This window comes from Cryptomeria japonica, chromosome 6 (assembly GCF_030272615.1).
Source record: "Cryptomeria japonica chromosome 6, Sugi_1.0, whole genome shotgun sequence".
In the NCBI taxonomy this organism is placed as follows: Eukaryota; Viridiplantae; Streptophyta; class Pinopsida; order Cupressales; family Cupressaceae; genus Cryptomeria; species Cryptomeria japonica.
This window is the reverse complement of record NC_081410.1, coordinates 318,093,910-318,115,502: the sequence shown is the minus strand read 5'-3', so window position 1 is coordinate 318,115,502 and position 21,593 is coordinate 318,093,910.

Sequence of the window (21,593 nt, the reverse complement as noted above, 5' to 3'; positions counted from 1 at the left end):
CAGGTAAAACAAAGCATCACAAGACAAAAGCATTTCACATGACACACATTTTTCACGTGGAAACCCAAATGGGAAAAACCACGGTGGGGATGAATACCCACAAGCTACTTTTTGAACTCTTTAGAAGTCTACTCTGTTAGGAGCCTTGTCTGGTTAAAGACATTACAATAGGTTCTGCTAGGAACCGATCCTGTTAGGGATCACCCGGTTAAGGGTTAAACCCGGTAGGGTCATTTTGTTAGAGGATTTCAAGAACTCAATAGCTGAAAGGATCTCCTAAGCTCTCTAGCTTCTCAAAACTCATTAGCCTCGAGTTACCCGGTTAAGGGATTTGAAACAAGCCGGTTAAGACCACCCGATTTAAGGGATTTTTGAGTCAAGCCAGTTAAGGCTACCCTGTTAGGGGATTTTACAACTGTTGAAGTGGTTAGAGATCAACAGGAATTACAATGATCTGTTAACAACACTCAATGCTAATGTAGATCCATTTAGGCTCCTCTTTACCTTCTGCACATTCACTTTGCAGGTATAACTTCTCTCCTTTGGTCTGGCAAGAATCACGTATCACTTTTCTTGGATACACACACACAACTTTTGCCAACAACCTCAAAAAGAAACACAACATCGACCTTATAGAAAACATACAGGTCGGTAGCAAAAACCCTAAACCCTAAACCTGTTAGGTTAAGCAATTCAAACGGTTCGATCTTGACTGTTGAATCATACTGCATTAAATGCAACAATCTTGAATTGATCTCAAGACATTCTCCATCGTCCATTATCCACCGATTTCATGGCGGCTGATAACCCATCACGCGTTATCACTATTTGACAGACTTCGCTCATTCCTGAGGTAGTTAGGAATAGTCTTCTTCATGCAAGATCCTTCATGCGCACAGAGCTTACGTGGCAACACGATCTATCGTCCATCATACTGCTAACTCATTACACAAAGATCATCGATTGAGTCACACAGACTTGAGGTATGCCAACCGGAAATCCTGAAGTGGAAGCTACCTACCAACCGGTAGTCATACAATGCTTCCATGTGCCGATTCCCATAACTACATGCTGGTTCACCTTGAACAAATATGCCGCTTCACTTTGGCATATAAACTGGTTCATACAAATGCCGGTTCCTTTCTCTCTTCACTTATCACATGTGCCGGTTCACACTATGTCTCATATTGACATCAATGACAACATACAGTATCATTATGTCTTCATGCCGGTTCACACAATGCCAAGAGCTTAAACAGTTATAGGGGGAAATATCTTATATATTTCATGTAATGGTTCAATTTGAGTCATGGTGGCAGGTTTGGAGGAAGGGTTTGTAAGGAGAGCAATTGTTTGCCTCTAACTGTGACCCAAACTGTAGGTTGGTGATGACAGTTGGTGTTTGGATTCAAATTTGAATGTAATTCCTCATGAGTGGTTAAAGGATGAACAGTGGAGGAAGAATACACCAAGAGAATTTTTTTTTTATGTATTTGTTTGAGGAGTAAATGAATAAATAGGAATTTTTGCTTTAAGGTTTTTGCCCTTTCACCCTAACAGTCACATTATATTGTTGCTTTATGCATTTTTTAACTTGGAAAATGGATTGGATATTCCCTCTAATCAATTGGAGTATGTAGAGGCATGATTTATAAAACTTCTGGAATAAAAATGAGCATCAACCGTTGAGTATGGTAAGAGATCCACTTGGTTTTCTAAAATCTATTTTAAAACCCTCATTAATAGAGTCTCCGGTAAAGGTTTAATGGTATCTTACGTTTCACCCATTGGAAATTTCTGTTTCTTGGCTCATTCTAAAGTAGATTTAGAGAAATTTAAGATGAACTTCATTTGGGATTGAATGGTTTGGTATTCTATGAGAAATTTGATGCCCTAACAGGCTTATCAATGAAATTTTCTGAGTTCCTTTTGACAACAAAATTCAGTCTCTATACGAGAGGCATAACGTTTAATTGAACTATTCGATATTTACAATATTTGGATATGTTGGAGAAATCCTAGTTTTACACATTCTCATGGGAGATATTTTCTTAATGTTTTCTATAATGATAGAGTTTAGTACTGTCAAGTTGTTTTCCTAAACAATGATGGTCATAAAGATGAAAGCTTTTATTTGTTGTGTTTGTATTTTGAACTCATAGAGCATTTAAAGGATTAGTGATAAGGTCTACATGCATGGGAAAAGTTACCAATTAGAAGGATTTGGATGTTTGTTTTTGGGTGACTGCTGATTGCTTGTTGATCACAAGGATGGATAATGACAGTTATATTCTAAGAACAAGGTGTTGAGTTAGATGATATTTGTTTCAATTTACCCCAATGATATTGAAGATGGATTCTCTTTGTTGAAAGGATGTTGAAGAATCCTTGAGTTTTTATTGTCATTATTGTTATGGCTAATCACATTGATGAAAGTTGTCATAATGAGACATGTTGCAAGTTTGTTAAGGATTAAGGATTTAACATTGATGGGCAGATTGGAAGTTGATTTGAAGCATGAATGGATGGAATGAATGGACTCTTGGAGGATAAGTGATTGCTATGGTAAGATGTGAAGGTAATGGTTTATCATTGGATGGATCTTATGTTGAGTTTGGATCTTGTGTTGAGTTGATGATTGAGAATTGGACTGGTTAAGTGTGAGTAAGTTGGAATTGTAGAATTTAATCTTGTTAGATGCCTCAAAGCCATAAGATTGAGAAATTAGAATGATGTTTGGGTTAATGAATACCCTAAGAAAAGTGTTGTCGTAAGATGCTCTTCATCATATTGGTATCAGTGCTCAAAAAAAGATCTGGGCTGAGCAAGATGATGCTTTTTTGTGTTGCTACTGAGTTTGGTTGCAGGTGCTTGTCCATCTAGCTGGAAGGGGAAGTTGGTTGTGTGTGTGTGTGGGTAGACAATGAAGGTCTGTAAGGGCCATGAGATGGTCCATTGGTTGCCAAAAGACCAGGGAAAGAGGAAAGGGAAGGACTCCTAGGTGAGGCAAAGGTGAGTTGTTTGTTGGTAAGGTGAAGCAACAAAGGAGAGGTGGAGTTGTGATTGGTAAAGCACCCTATGTGGTAGCCATTACATACTCCATTAATATGAGTCACTGAGGAGGTAGATACAAGGACAATTCTATGTCCTTAATGGTGAAATTGATGGTAGCAAAGGCATAGAGAAGATGAAGGAAGACAAGAGGCATAAAGAGGCAAATAAGGTGAATGAAGACAAAGGTAATGATGATTTCAACCTAATTTTTTTTCTTGCAGGTCATTGTACCCATGTTTCCAAGAGGCTTGGAAATTTTTCAAGGCCGGGAGTATGGTGTAGGAGAACCTACGCACGAGGAGGTTCCAGGAGGTTAAAAGTTATAACATGAGAAATTTAACTGGATTTGAGTCATTCATTATGTATTAAAGTCATTTGAGTCCAATTAAATCCAATGTAAGGCTATCGAAAGCCAAATTGTAAAAGTTGTTCACCTAGGTCCTCATAAGGTCAATATTGGTCAATAGATTCGGTCCTAAAGGGGTTGTTAATTAGTTATAGGGGGAAAGATCTTATATATTTCATGTAATGGTAGAATTTGAGTGATGGTGGCAGGTTTGTAAGGAGAGCAATTGTTTGCCTCTAACTTTCACCCAAACTGCAGGTTGGTGATGATAGTTGGTGTTTGACACCTAATTTGAATGTAATTCCTCATGAATGGTTAAAGGATGAACAATGGAGGAAGAATAGACCAAGAGAAAAATATTTAATGTATTTGTTTGAGGAGTAAATGGATAAATAGGAAGCTTTGATTTAAAGTTTTTTCCCTTTCTCTATAACGGTCACATTACATTGCTACTTTATGCATTTTTTTACTTGGAAAATGGATTGGATATTCCCTCTAATCGATTGGAGCATGTATAGTCGTGATTTAGAAAACTTTAGGAATAAATTTGAGAATCAACCATTTAGTATGGTAAGAGATCCACTTGGTTTTCTAAAATCTATTTTAAAACCCTCATTAATGGAGTCTCTGGTGAAGATTTAATGATATTGTACATTTCAACCAATGGAAATTTTTGTTTATTGACTCATTCTAAAGTAGATTCAGATAAATTTAAGATGAACTTGTTTTGGGACTGAATGGTTTGGTATTCTATTATAAATTTGATGCCCTAGCATGCTAATCAATGAAATTTTCTAAGTTCCTTTTGACAGTCAAATTCAGTCTCTGTACATGGGGCATTACTTTTTATTGAACTGTTGAATCTTTACAATATTTGGATATGCTGGAGACATCCTAGTTTTGAAAATTATCACCAGAGAGATTTTCTTAATGTTATTATGAATGACAGAGTTTAGTACTGTCAATTTGTTTTCCTAAACAATGACAGTCATAAAGAATAAAGGTTTTATTTATTGTGCTTATATTTTGGAGTCACAAAGCACTTAAAGGATTAATGATAAGGTCTACATGGATGGGAAAACTTACCAATTGGAAGGATTTGGATGTTTGTTGTTGGTAGATTGCTGATGGCTTATTCATCACAAGGATGGATAATGACAGTCATTTTCTAAGAACAAGTTGTTGGGTTAGGTGATCTTTGTTTCAATTAACCCCAAAGATATTGAAGATGGATTCTCTTTGTTGAAAGGATGTTGAAGACTCCTTGAGGTTTCATTGTCTTATTACTGTTATGGCTAATCACTTTGATGAAAGTCATCATAATGAGACATGTTGCAGGTTTGTGAAGGATTAAGGATTTGACATTGATGGGTAGATTGGAAGTTGATTAAATCATGAATGGATGGAATGAATGGACTCTTGGAGGATAAGTGATTTCTATGGTATGATGTGAAGGTAATGGTTTATCATTGGATGGATCTTATGTTGAGTTTGGATCTTGTGTTGAGTTGGTGATTGATAATTGGACTGGTTAAGTGTGAGTAAGTTGGAATCACATAAATTAATCTTGTTAGATGCCTCAAACCCATAAGTTTGAGAACTTAGAATGATATTTGGGTTAACGAATACCCTAAGAAAAGTGTTGTCGTAAGATGCTCTGCATCATATTGGTATCAGAGCTCAGCAAAAGATCTGGGCTGTGCAAGATGATGTTGTTTTGTGTTGCTAATGAGTTTGGTTGCAGGCGCTTATCTATCTAGCTGCAAGAGGAAGTTGGTTGTGTGTGTGTGGGTAGACAATGAAGGTCTATCAAGGCCATTGGATGGTCCATTGGTTGCCAAAAGACTAGGGAGAGAGGAAAGGGAAGGACTCCCAGGTGAGGCAAAGGTGAGTTGTTTGTTGGTGAGGTGAAGTAACATAGGAGAGGTGGACTTGTGATTGGTAAAGTACCTTGTGTGGCAGCTATTACATACTCCATTAATAGGAGTCACTGAGGAGGTAGATACAAGGACAATCTTGTGTCCTTAAAGGCAAAATTGATGGTAGAAAAGGCATATAGAAGATGAAGGAAGACAAGAGGCATGAAGAGGAAAAGAAGGTGAATGAAGACAAAGGTAGCGATGATTTCCGCCTAATTTATTTTCTTGTAGGCCATTGTACCCATGTTTCCAAGAGGCTTGGAAAATTTTCAAGGCCGAGAATAGGAGCATGAGAACCTATGCACCAGGAGGTTAAAAGTTATAACATGTGCAATTTAATTGCATTTGAACCATTCTTTATATATTAAAGTCATTTGAGTCCAATTGAATCCAATGTAAGGCTATGGAAAGCCAAATTGTAAAAGTTGTTCACCTAGGTCCTCATAAGGTCAATATTGGTCAATAGGGTCAAATTATAAAAAAGTGCCCAAGTAAGGTAAAATTGAATGTAATATATCATATTTGGTCCATCTTGAAGTATTAAAAGTGTTCGTGTAAGGGTAAGAGTCATTTATGTAAAAAATGCAAAAATTTACAAAAAGTTGCACAAATTGATGTAAAAGATTTCCATTCGGTCCTAAAGGGGTAGTTAATCAGTTATAGTGGGGAAGATCTTATATATTTCATGTAATGGTTGAATTTGAGTCATGGTGGCAAGTTTGGAGGAAGTGTTTGTAAGGAGAGCAATTGTTTGCCTCTAATTGTCACCCAAACTGCAGGTTGGTGATGACAATTGGTGTTTGGCACCAAATTTGAATGTAATTCCTCATGAATGTTTAAAGGATGAACAGTGCAGGAAAAATACACTAGGATAAATTTTTTTTATGTATTTGTTTGAGGAGTAAATGAATAAATAGGAAGTTTTTCTTTAAGGTTTTTTCGTTTTCTCTGTAACAATTACATTACATTGCTGCTTTATGCATTTTTTTACTTGGAAAATGGATTGGATATTCCCTCTAATCGATTGGAGCATGTAGAGTCGTGATTTTGAAAACTTTTGGAACAAATTTGAGCATCAACCGTTGAGTATGGTATGAGATCCACTTGGCTTTCTAAAATTTGTTTTAAAACCCTCATTAATGAAGTCTCTGGCAAAGGTTTAATGATATCTTACGTTTTGACCAATGAAAATTTCTGTTTCTTGGCTCATTCAAAATTAGATTAAGAGAAATTTAAGATGAACTTGATTTGGGACTGAATGGTTTGGTATTCTATGAGAAATTTAATGCCTTAGCAGGCTAATCAATGAATTTTTCTGAGTTCCTTTTGATAGTCAAATTCAGTCTCTGTACGAGGGGCATATCTTTTTATTGAACCGTTGGATCTTTACAATATCTGGATATTTTGGAGAAATCCTAGTTTTGCACATTCTCACCAGATAGATTTTCTTAATGTTAATATGAATGACAAAGGTTTGTGCTATCAAGTTGTTGTCCTAAACAGTGACAGTCATAACGATGAAAGCTTTTATTTGTTGTGTTTATATTTTGGACTCACAAAGAACTTAAAGGATTAGTGATAAGGTCTACATAGATGGGAAAAATTACCAATTGGAAGGATTTGGATGTTTTTTGTTGGTTGATTGCTGATTGATTTTTGATCACAAGGATGGATAATGACAGTCATATTGTAAGAACAAGTTGTTGGGTTAGTTGATCTTTTTTTCAATTAACCCCAATGACATTGAAGATGGATTCTCTTTGTTGAAAGGATGTTGAATAATCCTTGAGGTTTGATTGTCTTATTATTGTTATGGCTAATCACATTGATGAAAGTTGTCATAATGAGACATGTTGCAGGTTTGTCAAGGATTAAGGATTTGACATTGATGGGCAGATTGGAAGTTGATTTGAAGCATGAATGGACTCTTGGAGGATAAGTAATTGCTATGGTAATATGTGAAGGTAATGGTTTGTCATTGTATGGATCTTATGTTGAGTTTGGATCTTGTGCTGAGTTGATGATTGAGAATTGGACTGGTTAAGTGTGAGTAAGTTGGAATTGTAGAAATTAATCTTGTTAGATGCTTCAAACCCATAAGTTTGAGAACTTAGAATGATGTTTGGGTTAACGAATACCCTAAGAAAAGTGTTGTCATAAGATGCTCTACATCATATTGGTATAAGAGCTCAGCAAAAGATCTGGGCTGTGCAAGATGATGTTGGTTTGTGTTGCTAATGAGTTTGGTTGCAGGTGCTTGTCCATCTAGTTGCAAGACGAAGTTGGATGTGTGTGTGTGGGTAGACAATGAAGGTCTGTCAGGGTCATGGGATAGTCCATTGGTTACCAAAAGACTAGGGAGAGAGGAAAGGGAATGACTTATAGGTGATGCAAAGGTGAGTTGTTTGTTGGTGAGGTGAAGCAACAAAGGAGAGGTGGAGTTGTGATTGGTAAAGAACCCTGTGTGGCAACCATTACATACTCCACTAATAGAAGTCACTGAGGAGGTAGATACAAGGACAATCCTGTGTCCTTAAAGGTGAAATTGATGGTAGCAGAGGCATAAAGAAGATGAAGGAAGACAAGAGGAATGAAGAGGAAAATAAGGTGAATGAAGACAAATGTAACAATGATTTCAGCCTAATTTTTTTTCTTGCAGGTCATTGTACCCATGTTTCCAAGAGGCTTGGAAAATTTTCAAGGCCAGGAGTATGGTGCAGGAGAACCTACACACTAGGAGGTTAAAAATTATAACATGATCAATTTAATTGCATTTGAGTCATTCATTATGTATTAAAGTCATTTGAGTCCAATTGAATCCAATGTAAGGCTATGGAAAGCCAAATTGTAAAAGTTGTTCACCTAGGTCCTCATAAGGTCAATATTGGTCAATAGGGTCAAAGTATGAAAAAGTGCCCAAGGAAGGGTAAATTAAATGTAATATATCATATTTGTTTCATCTTGAAGTGTTAGAAGTGTCCATGTAAGGGTTAGAGCCATTTATGTCAAAAATGCAAAAATTGACAAAATGTTTTAAAAATTGATGTAAAAAGTTTCCATTCGGTCCTAAAGGGGTAGTTAATCAGTTATAGGGGGAAATATATTATATATTTCATGTAATGGTTGAATTTTAGTCATGGTGGTAGGTTTGGAGGAAGGGTTTGTAAGGATATCAATTGTTTGCCTCTAACTGTCACCCTAACTGCAAATTGGTGATGACAATTGGTGTTTGGCACAAACTTTGAATGTAATTTCTCATGAATGGTTAAAGGATGAACAATGGAGGAAGAATACATTAGGAGAAAACAATTTTATTTATTTGTTTGAGGAGTAGATGAATAAATAGGAAGTTTTGCTATAAGGTTTTTGCCCTTTCTCTATAATAGTCACATTACATTGCTACTTTATGCATTTTTTTTCTTGGAAAATTGATTGGATATTCCCTCTAAACGATTGGAGCATGTAGAGTCGTGATTTAGAAAAATTATGGAAAAAATTTGAGCATTAGCCATTGAGTATGGTAAGAGATCAACTTGGTTTTCTAAAATTTGTTTTAAAAGCCTCATTAATGGAGTCTCTAGTAAAGGTTTAATGACATCTTATGTTTCAACAAATGGAAATTTCTATTTCTTGGATCATTCTAAAGTATATTCAGAGAACTTTAAGATGATCTTGATTTGGGATTGAATGGTTTGGTATTCTATGATAAATTTGATTCCCTAGCAGGCTAATCAATGAAATTTTCCGAGTTCCTTTTGATAGTCAAATTTAGTCTCTGTACGAGGGGCATACGTTTTCATTGAACCGTTGGATCTTTACAATATTTGGATATGTTGGAGAAATCCTAGTTTTGCACATTCTCACTAGAGTGATTTGCTTAGTATTATTATGAATGATAAAGTGCAGTACTATCAAGTTGTTGTCCTAAATAGTGTCAGTCATAAAGATGAAAGCTTTTATTTGTTGTGCTTGTATTTTGAACTCACAGAGAAGTTAAAGGATTAGTGATAAGGTCTACATGGATGTGAAAGCTTACCAATTGCAAGGATTTGGATGTTTGTTGTTGGTTGATTGCTGATTGCTTGTTGATCACAAGGATGGATAATGACAGTCATATTGTAAGAACAAGTTGTTGGGTTAGGTGACCTTTTTTTCAATTAACCCCAATGACATTGAAGATGGATTCTCTTTGTTGAAAGGATGTTGAAGACTCCTTGAGGTTTCATTGTCTTATTATTGTTATGGCTAATCACATTGATGAAAGTTGTCATAATGAGACATGTTTTAGGTTTGTGAAGGATTAAGGATTTGACATTGATGGGCAGATTGGAAGTTGATTGGAAGCATGAATGGATGGAATGAATGGACTCTTGGAGGATAAGTGATTACTATGGTAAGATGTGAAGCTAATGGTTTATCATTGGATGGATATTACGTTGAGTTTGGACCTTGTGTTGAGTTGATGATTGTGAATTAGACTGGTTAAGTGTGAGTAAGTTGGAATTGTAGAAATCAATCTTGTTAGAGACCTCAAACCCATAAGATTGAGAACTTAGAATGATGTTTGGGTTAATTAATACCCTAAGAAAAGTGTTTTCGTAAGATTCTTTGCATCATGGTATTCATGTGAAAATTAGTCATATCTTTGAGGGAGATTGTTGGCATTCCTTGGCACTTGTATGTTTTTCACATTCAGTGTTTCCATCAATGCCAAAGGGGGAGATTGTTGGAAATATGCTCGATTTGGTTAAGTGTTGCCATTGATGTCAACACTGTATCCCAGTTGGAGGCTGTCCTGGTTAGTCTTGGTGATCATCTTGGTTTTGGATATGATTCTGATCCTGTATGATCAGATCTCTGGAATTGGTTTTGGATGCTTATTTGTTTTCCATATTTTATTGGTTCATTGTTTTGGTGCTCCGGTAACTATCATTTATGTTCCTGGTTAGCTTTACGGGTAAGTGATATTTGATGTTTTGGTCAAGCGAGTTTGGTCCGGCTCGGTTTCTATCATGCTGAAGGTGCTTCTTGATCATATTCTGAGTGTTTGGTGATTTTACATTGGCTGGCGTGTTGTTATTGTGGTCCTATTTGGATCTGGTTAGACTTTCCATGTTACTTCACTAAGGGTTTCTACCGGTTGGTGAAGCATGTTGGATTTTGGTCTTAGTGGAATTTCCGATGGATGGAATTGTTTGGTTACTTGATTTAGGTCCATTCTATGTAATGTAAATCAAAAGATTGGATTGGTGATACCGTGTGATGTAATTTTTGTTATTACAGGTTTATGGGTTTATGGGTTTAGGGTTTAGCCGACCTTGTCAATAAGGTTGATGATATATATTAATAGCTGAATTATTCATGTAATATAGATATTAATGATATCGATGGTTATGTCTGCATTATCAAAGGAAGCTTTATGTGTGAACAAGTGATATATCATTCAGTGAAGGCTTTTGTATTGTAGGGTAGACATTTGTGCTTAACTAGAACTGTATCAAGCATTAGGAGATGCTACTTTCATAGTTCATTCTTTTCGGATTGTAGTGTGATGTTTTGTAAGCCAATGAGACTTCTTTTGTGATGAGCAGTGAGCTGTAGGCGGTTGCCCTGATTACAAGTGCAATCCTCATTGTAATTTCACATACTGCTATAGAAGTATTATCTCATTGTGGGTAGGGTTTCCCACCATGGTTTCTCCCTTTATCGGGTTTTCCATGTCAAAATATTGGTGTTGTGTGTATCGTGCTTTCATGTTCTATCCTTTATTGTGTTGGTTTCGCTGTGCTCTAGTTTAATGGTTTTGAGATGCATTAGTTTTGATTTCTGATGGTAAACTGATTCATCCCCCCCCTCTTAGTTTACTCTCGGTATTAGATCTGTCGAACAATTGGTATCAGATCAAGGTCCTCTTTGCAGAAGCTTAACCGCTTGAGGAGATCCGATGGCAATTGCATTTAGTTCTACATTTAATCCCTATCGGGAGGAGAGTCCCAGATTTGATGGTACAAATCACAAAACATGGAATGAGTGAATGAAGATTCATCTCAGATGTCTTGGAGCTAAAGTTTGGGAGATAGTGGAGAAATGGTATATACCTCATGATCCTAATTTTTGAACACCGACACCTGTCAATGAATAGAAGGATGCTGAGAATGATGTTAGAGAAAAAGAAGCATTGTTAAGCACCCTATCTAATGAAAAGATGTTGAATGTCATAGAGTTGGAGAATGCAAAACTGAACTGGATAAAGCTTGAAACTCTCTATGAAGGTGACCAGGCTGTGAAAATTACAAAACTTGAAGGTTTCTGGGTAAGGTATGAAACTTTGAAGATGGAAGAAGATGAGAAGATAAGTTCTTTCATGGATAGAGTAAATGAGATTATTATGGGAATGAAATGCTGTGGTGGATCATTCAGTGAGGATGAGATAGTGTCAAAGGTTTTGAGAGTTCTACCTCTAACTTATAAGATGAAGGCCACTACAATCAATGAACTCCAAACAATGTCAAGTACCCCTGTTACCAGAGATACATTGCTTGGGAAATTGTCGGCTTTTGAGCTTGAAGAACTTGGAGATTATAGTGCTACTAAAACTGAAACTACATTTTCTGGGTATATTAGATCACGTTTTTACCTTTCCAGATCATTTTACGGTTTGTGATTTGGATAAATATTGAGGAAGTTATGACATTTTTAATTATGCTGCTGTAAATGGTCAAAATTTTCAAAAACAAAATCATGCAACCTTCATCTAGATTAATTTAGCTTGGAAAATTAATCATGCATTCATGCAAATTTTATCTAGATTAATCTAGGGTAGTAAATTTGATAAATTTCACATAGATTAATCTAAGAGGACAAAGAATCACAACTTTTATGGATTAATTTTGATGGTGATTCATTTCTCTTGATTCTCTAACATTGTTGGTAGCTTTGTGGCAAAACACTTGACAAAGAATTATTTCACAAATTACTAATGAATTATTTGCAGGTTCGCTAGTCAAAGACCAAAGAAATTAAACTTCTAACTTGGGTTTTACAGGTTGCCTTGGAGAAACAATTAAACTTTGTGTTTGCAATTAATATTTAGGCACCTAGTGATTTCTAAATAGGATGGAATGAATGTATGTTTGCTTTGATTGTTAAGCTTGACATTGGAGTAGGAGAGTATGCTCTCATCCTTCTTAGGGTGATCAAAAATCCAGATCTTCAATACCATGCTCATTGTTTTAATTGTGTGTCACCTTTAGAGGGCCTGCCTTCCCGACCATTTGCTTTTGCAAGCAAGTGATAATCGTGAGAAGGGAACGACCCAAAGTGAGTACGGCTAGAATACCTTGGCATTCTAACTCACTATAAACAAATACCTGATGAGCGAAAGCTTTGAAGGAAGGGTTACGTGGCAATTGTAGTTACTTGGGAAGTGATGACCCTTGAACTCTTTCTCATATCAACATCTAAGTAGGACCTCACGGTCTAAATCGTGCTTGCGCGACTACATTTGTTTGGTATCTTGGTGGGCTTAATGTCTCAATCACGCTTGCGTGACATCAAGGAGTAACGCTTAATAGAAATCCTTACTAAACACCTTGTTTTTAGAGGCCAAAAACCCTTCTAGCTGCTTGAGAAGGACAAGTTCAGATACTTGGAAGAGATACTAAGTTCGCCATGGGGAGATTTCCATGGGGACTGATGCTTGGCTGCCCTGAGAAGTGAGTGCCGTGGAGGGGAGCCCGTGGGGTCAAGCATCTATGTATTCTCCTTGAATCCCATAACAAGTCTACCTCTCAAGTACCTAATGTCCTTGCCTACCATAAGAAACGTGGGAATGAGAATGATTGTCTTGAGTCTATGTTAAAATATCTTGTCTTCTTGACTTGTCAAAAGTTGAATTGCATCTCATTTCAAAAACAAGGCAAATTGATTCAAAACAAGGTTAAACATAAGAACATTTCATCCAACAAGGTTCAAAACATCTTCAAACATGGTTGTCAAACATTTTTCAATGTCTTGTCTCAATATTCATGTCACTTACATTTAGGTTCATCCTAGGTTGCATTTTGCAAAGTTCATTGTCAAGTACCAAGGTTAGGTTTCACCTAAGTCATACTCCTTTTCATATAAATAAGGGTCATCCATTTGCATGTGTCCTCTTGCATTAGAGTAATACCATTGTCATACTTTGCATACCCTAGGTCTCTTCATTAAGCTTGGGTCATTATCATATCATATTAGGGTTATTTGCATAGTAATTGTCCCTTTGCATATAGTCTCAAAAACTAGGTTTTGTCATACTTGAGTAATCCAAATCTTTGATAAACCCTAAGTCATTGTTAGGAGGTCTAGACCTTATCAAACTTTTGTCTTTTTGTCATCAATATCATTTGGTCAAACCTAGCTTAGTATCCAAGCATATAGGGGAGACATTTTCATTTTGTCCTTTGAGGTCTAGACATCATTTCAATTTCCTAAGGGTCTCTTTTTAGATTTGCATTCCAAAAAGTTTGTCAAAATCTTGAAAAACAACCAAAAACATAGGTTGCATTCTTGCCATAGATTGCATGCTCGTCTATCTAGTTTGCATTTAGTTGCATATCATACATCATCCTTGAAAATTCCAAAAAACATTGCATTGGCATAAGTGACATGCCTGTTGAGACAAGATCTAAATCTAAAAAGATGGGCGAACCAATGTATCAACCCATGGACAACACAACAAATTTGTAGTTTCAAACCAGTCAAACAGTACAAATTGAAGGTTCATCCCTACCACCATATGGAACAGTTCAACTTGGACCACCTCCATTATATGAACCATTGTTTGTACCTATGAAACCAGGACATGGGAGTGTTCCACCAACTCCAAGAGGAAGTGCGCCTTTCAATTGGAACCAACCAAACTTGTAACATGACATTCAAACTCAAACATTATATGAAGAACAAACCCTCTCACAAGGATTTGGTTCAGATCAAGGCATTCAACAAGAAACGAATCCAAATGTCCAACCAGATTCTTCATCTGATTCCGATGCTTCGGATGATGTTGATATATTCCTTCAGGATCCAAAGGTAACAAAAAAGATGGATAAGTTCTTGAACAAGGTCTTTAAGATGTTTCCACAAAAGTATCTTAACATGATGAGTAATGTGACCTCTTCAAGTGACCAAATCAATGTGCAAGAACAACAAAGCGGTGAGTTGTTAAGTTTTTCCCCGCATCCAAATGAAGACAATACACATCAAGCAACTCAACCTACATTGATGAGCAAACGTGCTTCAAAGGCATTGACAGTGACTATTCCTCAAAAGTCACCATTTGAGACAATAAATAATCCACTATTCAATTCAATGCCTGTAACACAAGATCAAATGAAGAACACGCAAGCATTCATAGCTGTCCCTCAACAAGAAGTGGTTCCTTACATGCATAAAGTGGGATCAAAATCTAAGATGCAGGAAAGCTTCACAACTGGAATGCCTAATGTCAACAATGTCCAAAATAACTCCATGATGCAACAAAGTTCTTATGTCCTGTTAAGTTCAATATCTTTGCCAAACACTATTGCAACAAATCCTTCAATAATGGCGACACAAAGAGCTATGGATAGTGGTTTGCACCAACAATAATTGTTGCAACAATTGAGTAATATACAAAAGGTACAATCGAAGGTGCAAACAAGTAATGTGCAACAACAACAAGTTCACATTCGACAACAAATTGCAGCGCCTTCGGCACCATTACAAGTTAATGCAAACTTGCAACCATCACAATGGATTGGACTAAAAACATAGCAAGTTAATGCAAGTGCTATACCCCATCCTAAGGAGAAGCAACGAAAAGCACCTAAACAAAGTTTTTTACAAATGATGGGATATACATCGCGACAACAATTGGCACAAAGTCAACAAATTCCGATTCGTCAACATCAACAACATGTGCCTCAGTATGTGCCAAGGCAAGCAAGCTATCCTACTTCACAACCACAATTGGCGCCTGTGCAATATCAACAACCTACTCAATTGCAATCTCAATCTAGGCTCCAAGAAGCACAACAACAAGGTCGATATCAAGGCATAGCGCAACCACAACAACAAGCGATGTACCAAGAAGTTTATATGCCGGAGACACCAAAAACGGCCATTTCAGAGTATCAACAACCGATCGGAAATGCGATGTATCGAAAAAGAATACCAACCGAGATTAATGATGGACCTCTACAATCTGATACAATTGCACAACAACTTGAGTAGTTACAACGAAAAGTTGATGCATTAGAAACTAAAGGAACAAAGAAGTTGTATACAGACCAAGATTTATGTCCTAATCCATTTGACAAGAGTGTATACATGCCTCCATTCCCTAAGCATTTTGAAGCACCTAATTTTGAGAAATATAAAGGGAATGGCAACCCAAAAGATCACATTCATGCATTTTTCACGGCATGTACTGAAGTGAGCTATGAGGATACATATTTAATGCGATTATTTGCACGAAGTCTCACAGGACAAGCCATGGATTGGTATTCACATTTGCTAGGAAATATAAAGACTTGGTCTGAATTGGCTCAAAAGTTTATATCTCACTTTGCATTTAACATTGACAGTGATGTGACTATGTCAGATCTATGCAACACCAAGCAAAAGCAAGGTGAACCATTAGTGACTTTTTTGCAATGATGGCGAAGCTTGTATAGTTGTTCTTCCCTCGATATACCTGAAGAACGAAAAGTGAATTTGTTTATCCAAAATTTGGTCCCAGAAATGATGTATGAGCTAAAATTGAAAAGTCCCAGTACTATTGAGAAACTCATTAAGAAAGGGATGAATATTGAAACTGCTCTTGTAGCCAAGGGAATTATTAAGCTCAATAAAGACAGTGATAACACCAATTATTCGGGAGATAGAAACAGATTTTGGTATAAGAACAAGAATGTCACTAATGATGGAGTTGTTGATGCAAGAGCGGTGAATGCAAATCAACCCCCATTCACGATCAAGAAATTGAGTGTTCCTAATATGTCAACTATGGAACAAAATCAAGCACCAATGAGTAATGTTACTCAACAGCCTGCTCAACAATAACACACTCAACAGTATAACCAACAACAAGGTCAACAACAAAACCAACAGCGCAAACCCTTTCGATCACGGGATGGGCCTCCTCGACAATTTACGCCATTGGGAGAGCCTATTGAATCAGTAATGAGACAATTGATACAAGCAAAATTTATTAAGCTACCAGATATCAAGGCAGAACCAGCAATAAAACCGCATTGGTGGAATGATAAGGCGTACTGTGAATATCATCGGTCCAAAGGACACAAAACTGCATCTTGTTTTCAATTGAAACACATGATTCAAGATTTATTAGAGCAAGGAGTAATTGAGGTAGATCCACCCCATCCGACCTCTAACACTGATCATACTATTTTTAAAACTCCTTTGCTTGATCATGACAAGGGTAAAGCATCTTCTTCCAACTCTGCCCAAATGGCCAATTATGCAAATTCTGGTTATAATAATGTCATTAATTGTTTTCGCGCTTCAACTGAGTATGTTTCTACCTTGAGAATAAAGGGGCAAGAGCCTTCTTGTGCAGTCACCACTCATCGATCCAAGATAGTCCTGAAAGGCGCTCCTGCAGCTCCTCCCAAGCCAACTCCTGCAAGTCAGTATAATCTTTTGGATCATCTAGGAAAGACACCTGCACAAATATCAATCCTTGAGTTACTGAAAATGTCTCCCATGCAATGTGCAGTCCTGGATAAGGCTTTAATTGAGTCCACTATTCCGACAGATATTGATGTTGACCAGTTTCAAGTCCGGATTGGACATTTAGCCATTTCCCAAAATGTCGCATTTTCTGACAATGATATCTCACCTGATAAACTCCCGCACAATGATCCTTTACACCTTGAAGTCTTTGTTCATAACTACAAAATTCGATGAGTCTTGGTAGATGGCAGAGCAGGTCTTAATATTTGTACTTTGAGAGTGGTTATTGGCCTTGGGTATACAGAGAATGACATTGATGCTTCTAAAAGAATAACAATTAAAGCCTATGATGATGCTGAGCGCCCATCCAAAGGGATAATTACATTGCCTATCAGAGTTGGTCCAGTGACAGAAAACACTTTCCTGCAAGTCCTAGACCTTGATCTCCCTTATAATATGATCCTTGGCCGTCCATGGATTCATGCAATGAAAGCGGTTCCATCCACCTATCATCAATGTTTAAAATATCCTTATAATGGAACTGAGATAACCATTCCGGGAGATCCTAATCCATTCCAATTTTGTGCTATGCTAAAGGATACCCCTCAGCAGCAAGTCCCAGTCAACGGAGAGGCCAAATCACATAACTATGTGGATCCTAATCAATTATTAGATGTTGTCAAAGGAAAATTGAAGATACAAGACCAAGGATGTGGAGAATACTCAATGGATCAGACATTCCTCATCGAGAATTTGCCAATATCTCCAAAATCATATGGCAAACCGCATTTATTGCAAAAGGAACCTAAGGTCATTATTCAATATCAGCCTCCTACCACATTTACAAGATGGGGTGAACTTGACAAAGAAACTGTAGATGATGATGTCATAGGTTGGCTTTATAAATATCCAATTGAGACCCCACCTGTCAGGTTGCCAGTGGAACGATATGGCAAAGGATTTACTATGCTGCAAAAGAAAGGATATGATGGTTGCAGTGGCTTAGGCCTGAACAACAATGGAAGGCTAGAACCTGTCATACCCAAGAGGAGACCTCCAACTTTAGGGTTAGGTTTTGTACCATTGCGAATTGGATCCACATCTACCAAAGTGCCCCCATGTTGAAAAGGGCATGATTTTGATGATGAAATAACACCTGAGGATACCCGACCCGAAACTGATTCTAATGATTGGGAGTGGAGTTCTTTTTCTTCTAGCTCCTATGCCCTCGACAATATTTTCATTGACCCTGATAACTTGCCTATGGAAGACAAACATGAAATAACTCCTCTTCCTAAAACCTGTCCCCATGCTTGGATAGAGACATTTTGGGATCCAAGCTCTAAATCTGATACAAGCAGTTCGGATAGTGACACTACAGATGTTCATATCTTTACCATATCAGCCCTCTCTCTTCTTACAACTGATGATGACATGCCCCTCATCTATCCCCAGCTTATCCAATATGACCAACAAGAACCGCTCACATTGGACTGTTTTCAAAATGACGAAGCAATTGCAAAATTCCTTGGATTACGGGAAGGCATACCACAAGGTGATCACAAGGCAGGATTTGTTGTTGACCTGGATTCCACGACATATTTTGGAGAGTCAACTCCCTCTTCCAGTCATCAAAATGAAAAAAGAAAAGAAATAGTAAAAAATCAAAAGAATAGATCTTTGGGTGAAAACCGTAAGGCACTCTCTGATCATACAAAAGTAAAAAGAAAAGACGTACCTACGGGTGAAAACCTCTCTGAGGCGCCCAAAGGTGGAAGAGTGGACATACCCCTATCAAGTCAGGACAAATCAACATTACTTGTGGAAATGACCGAGGAAATCAATTTGGGTACACCTAACAACCCTAAGGTCATTCATTTTGCTGCTTCTCTCTCACAACAGGAAAAAGTAGATTTTGTCAATTTCTTTCTTGAGAAGAAGATCAGCTTCACATGGTCCTACGCAGATATGCCTGGCCTTGATCCAGAATTGGTTCTTCATCATTTGCCACTAAAAGCTGATGCCAAGCCTGTCAAACAGAAACTTAGAAAGATGCATCCTCAGGTGGCTCTTTTGGTCAAATTGGAACTAAAAAAATTGCCAGATGTGGGCTTCATTAGACCCATTGATTATGCAGACTGGATTTCAAATTTAGTACCAGTTAGCAAAGTAACTGGGGGCATCAGAATCTGCACAGATTTTAGGGATCTCAATAAAGCATGCCCTAAAGATGATTTTCCATTGCCAAACATAGACATCATAGTGGACATGACGGCTGGATATGAGATGCTTTCATTAATGGATGGTTTCTCCGGCTATAACCAAATTCGCATTGCTCCTGAAGATCAGCATAAGACAACATTCACCTGTGCTTGGGGTACCTATTGTTGGAATGTGATGCCCTTCGGTCTTAAAAATGCAGGCGCAACATATCAAAGAGCAATGACGACCATTTTTCATGATTTCATGCACACTTTGATGGAGGACTATGTTGATGATTTGTTATGCAAATCTGTCACCCGAGATAGTCATCTAGCCATCCTGGGCCTGATCTTTGACCGAATGGAGACCTACAAACTCAGGCTCAATCCAAAGAAGTGTGTATTTGGTGTCACAGCTGGAAAATTACTAGGATACATTGTTTCTCACCGAGGCATTGAGGTCGACCCTGCCAAAGTCAAAGCAATAATGGATATGCCTCCACCTTCAAATCTCCGGCAATTAAGAAGTCTGCAAGGAAAGCTCCAGTCAATCTGCCATTTCATAGCTCAGTTGGTCGACAAATGTCATCCATTCCAACATCTATTGCATAAAGGTGTCGCTTTCAAATGGACTGAGCAATGTCAAGCAGCTTTTCAAGCCCTTAAAGAATATTTGTTGTCGCCACCTATTCTAATGCCTCCGATAGATGGAAAGCCATTTTCATTATATATTTCTGCCACTGAAACGACATTAGGGGTTCTCTTGGCTCAACAAGATGAGAACGGCAAAGAGCGAGCTATTTACTATATCAGTCGGACACTGGTAGGCTATGAGCTCAATTATTCAACTATTGAAAGGGCATGCTTAGCAGTGGTATTTGCAACGCAGAAACTCTGACATTATATGCTGAGCCACCGAACATTGTTGGTTGCAAAAATTGATCCCTTAAAATATTTGCTTAGCCGAGCAGCTTTGACGGGTCGCCTAGCAAAATGGGTCATGATTCTCAGTGAATTTGACATTGAGTATATGGAGCGAAAGGCCATCAAAGGACAAGTCATAGCAGATCAACTTGCAGAGGCTCCTATTTCTGATGATCATCCCATGTTGACCGATTTTCCAGATGAATCAGTCTTTGCTTTCACATCCTCTAATGAATGGAAGTTATACTTTGATGGGTCCCATACTAAGTTCGGGTTCGGAGCCGACATCTTGTTTGTCACCCCTCAAGGTGACGCTATTCCAAAGTCTTACAGAATAACTTTCCACTATACCAATAACATTGCAGAGTATGAAGCACTGGTCACAGGACTCCGAGTAGCAGTCCACTGGAACATCAAGCATTTGCAAGTCTATGGAGATTCTCAATTAGTCATCCGACAAGTGAATGATGACTACGAAACAAAAGATGAAAAGCTTATTCCCTATAAGCATATGGTAGATTTCTTCAAGACCAAATTCATGGCTATCCATTTCAATCAAGTTCCCAGAATGCAAAACAAGTCAGCAGATGCAATGGCTATGATTGCCTCCATGTTAAATACGCCAAACAATATGGACAAATGTGAATTTTTAGTTGAACAATTGCTGGTTCCTTCTTTTGACATTCCGACAGCAGATGTGATGTGCGTTCTTGTTGGTCCTAACTCCCCATGGTACAATGACGTATATCAATATTTAAAATCCCAAACCTTACCACCCAATATTTCCGCTAACCAACGCCGAGCCTTTATCCGACAGACAGCCAAATATGTCATCATCGCCGACACCCTTTACTGCCGTTCCTTTGACCATACCCTCCTCAGGTGTTTGGATTCTGACGAAGCACAAACGGCTTTACACGAGGTTCACGATGGTATATGTGGAGGCCATTTCAATGGTCTAAGCTTAGCTAAAAAGTTGATTCGTGCTGGGTATTATTGGCCCACTCTGGAAAAAGATGTTCATGATTTTGTTAAGAAGTGCTACAAATGCCAGATTCATGGAAACTACATTCATGCACCAGCCCAAGAGCTTCATTCTGTCATATCTCCGTGGCCTTTTTCTCAATGGGGATTGGATCTTATTGGCAAGATTCACCCGACCTCTGCAAATGGACACAAGTTCATCATTACAGCTACAGAGTACTTTACAAAATGGATCGAGGCTATCCCCATGACCTATATAACAGGTGTCCAAATTTCAAAATTCTTGCTGAATTATATCATATGCCGGTATGGGGTTCCCCTGGCCATAGTCACAGATAATGGTCGTCCCTTCAAGAATAAAGATGTCAAGGAACTTTGTGAAAAATTTCATATCCAACACCGTTTCTCCAGTCCATACTATCCACAGGGGAATGGTCAAGCCGAGGC